Below are 3185 nucleotides of genomic sequence, written 5' to 3'. Positions count from 1 at the left end.
ATTCATTTGTGATTATAATTCTCCTTTTTATAGCACTTTTACATTATAATGTTTTTTTTTTCTCAAATTAGCCCTGTGTTACTAACCCCTTTTTTATGGATAAGGAAACTGAGGCACCCAGAAGGAAAAGGATTTGCCATGAATTTATGATTAAGTGGTGAAGCCAAGACTAATAGTCAATAAGCATTTATTAAGTGCCTACTATGTGCTAGGCACTGTGCTAAGTGCTGGGTATCCAAAGAAAGGCTGGACTGGACCCTGTCTTCTGCTTTTTTCATCAGAACCCATTTGGCCTTGATGACACACTTAATAGTTGATATGGAAATCACCAACTCTATTCCTTCTAGTGAGGTGGAGGTTCACCAGGCCTTACCATCTCTCCTGTCCCCATGCTCTGCATTTTCCCCTCCTTCCCTTGTCTTCTGAGTTATTGTCTTAATCTATAAGCTTCTGGGCTTTTCCATCCTCACCACAACCAAATTGTCTTTGATGTGTTGTCTTCCTCAGTGAGGGTGTGAGCTCCTTGAGAGAAGAGATGCCTACCTTATTCTCTTTGTATGTGCTTAGAAGATGTCTTGGAACAGAGTAAGAACTTAATCACTGCTTATTTATTGCATTGATTCCATTCACTTTGCCCTAACCCCCTACCCAGTGACCACCACTGTCCATCCTCTAGGCCTAGGCCTCTCCAAACCTCACCTCATCTGTTGTAGATGACACTCCAACTTGGCTTGTCATCAGCGTTATTTCTTCTCTCCTCCCCTCTTCTTCTCTTCCTTCCCCTCTACTCTCCGTCTCCCCTCCTCTTTCTGTCTTCTCTCCTCTCCTCTCTTCTCTCTTCTCTTTACTTCTCATCTCTTCCTTGACATCTAGTTCATAAAATCATAGGTTCTCAAGCTCAAAGGCCTGTGAGATTCTCTAGTCCAATCCCCTTATTTTAAGAAAGAGGAAGCTAGGCTCCAATGAGAAGGAAGATTTGCTCAAGGAGTCACTGGCCTCATCTCCAGGAAATCATCAATCAACAGATTTTTATTCAGGGCTAACCAATGAACTGAAGTTTTCAGGGTGAGCTCTTTGAGGGCAGGGATGGCGTTGGAGTGATCCAATCCAATACTATGCAAACCAGTACAGATCAGTGAAGTTCAATCCATGGACTGGTCCCTGGGCTAGGTTTTGGGGATACAAAAATAAAACCTGGCCCAAGAGGAGAATCACATTCTCCCATTCAGAAGAGTATGACTACTTCCTATAATAGGGAGTAGCCTAAAATTGTTTTTGAATGAATGAATGGTAATCTCAGTGGGTGGAGAGCATGCTGGATTTGGAGTTAAAAGACCTAAATTTGAATCCTGTCTCTGATGCTTTGCTATGTGCCTAGGTGACTTGGAAAAGTCATTCTCTCCCTCTAGGTCTCAGTCTCCTCAACTGTAAAATGAGGGGGTTGGCGTGCCTCCCAGCTCTGATCACAATGCTCCTAATCACCCTCATTCCTAAAATGCTTAGCAGTTAACACACGTCGTAGTTTTTATTTTTGTTTGTTTTGTTGTTTGGTTTTTGTGAGGCAATTGGGGTGAAGTGACTTGCCCAGGATCACACAGCTAGTAAGTGTCAAGTGTCTGAGGCTGGATTTGAACTGAACTCCTGACTCCAGAGTCGGTGCTCTATCCACTGTGCCACCTAGCTGCCCCACATGTAGCTTTAAAAGCCCTTTTATAGCGTCTAAGACTTATGTAGGGCTCCATAGTCAACAAAGCATTTTGTAGTTAGAAAGTACCTTCTGTTTTCAAAGCACTTTGCAATTTACAAAGTCATCGAAGAAGTTTTCTGTTGTTTTTATGACTTCCTTGATCTAATTTCAAACTCACAACTCGTTCGTAGGCTAGACAGGGCAGATATAATTATGTTCATTTACCAAGTGAGGAAACTGTGGTTCAGGGAGTGGAGATGACTGTCCCAAAGTCACCTTGCTAGGAGCTGGCAGGGTCAGAACTGGGGACAGACCCTGACTCTCAGCCCAGGACTCCCCTCACCCTGCCCAGTAGTTCTAATTCTTAGTCAGCCATGAGCAGGACAGATGCTTCTGTTGGACCTCGGTTTTGACTTCTCATCTCTGCTCTACTCGTCTTTAGGCTGGCAAACCCAACCCCTCTGTTACCGGTGTTTTTCCTGGACAAAGGTGGTCAGAAGGAACAACACCTGCCCAGGGAGGAGAGGGCATTAGGTAGGACGTGACCAAGACAGATTCCTCTCAGGATTCAGCATGTGATGACAAGTGTCACAGGAGGGTGATGCTGGGGCACAAGGCAGGGTTAAAACAGAGGGTTTGAGTGATGGACTGGAGGGACACAGAGAGAACTAGATGGAGAGAAAGCCAGAGAAAAACATTCACAAAGTGGCAGGAACACAAAAAGAGACAGAGAAAGTGATCCAGAGATAGATACATAAACAACAGAGAAAAGGGGGGGGGGGAGTGGGAGGTGGAGAAAGAGGGAGGCGAATAAAAAAGGAGAGAATGGAGAGTGACAGAGAAAAGAGGCTGCTTTGAAGGGAGAGGAGAAAAGGAAGGGAGGAAGGAAGGAAGGAAGCGAGGTGTGTGTCGGTGAGGGGAAGGGAGGAGGTGTCAACGAGAAATTTGCAAAACGCCTCGGGTGCTCTCCTGGTGCCCTAGTAGGCTGCCCTGCTGTGTCATGTGCCAGGGAGTCGGAAGCTATGCCCGCACCCCTTCAACTCCTCCAAGCCGCCCTCTGAGCCCCCAGTTCCCAAGCTCCCCCAAGACAAGCCACTGCCAAGGTAGTCGAGGGGCCAACGAGAGGGAGAGGAGTGGAGGTTGAGGGCGTAGGAGCCTGGGGATGGGGGTCATCTTTGAATGTTCTTTTGCCTGAGGCTAAGGGATATAGATTTCAGTGCGTCTTGAGGGGTGGGGTGGAGGAAAAGAATCACTCAGTTATCAAGGTGAGGTTTATACGCAGGCAGCCTCTCTCCTAAAGGTTGAATCTCTAACACCACCACAGACTGTGGGGTGTGCCTTGTATTAATTCCCATTTTTCTCTAGCTCTTTGTAACATTTAAGGTTTGCTAAGTGCTTTCCTCACCACTCCAGAGGTGGATTAGTGCTGTGACTTTCACTGTTCAGACTGTGCCTGAAGGGTGGCGAAAGTTACTTGCCCAAGGTCACCCAACTAGGA

Source organism: Dromiciops gliroides, chromosome 3 (genome assembly GCF_019393635.1).
Source record: "Dromiciops gliroides isolate mDroGli1 chromosome 3, mDroGli1.pri, whole genome shotgun sequence".
NCBI lineage: Eukaryota > Metazoa > Chordata > Mammalia > Microbiotheria > Microbiotheriidae > Dromiciops > Dromiciops gliroides.
Note: the sequence above shows the minus strand (reverse complement) of the source record.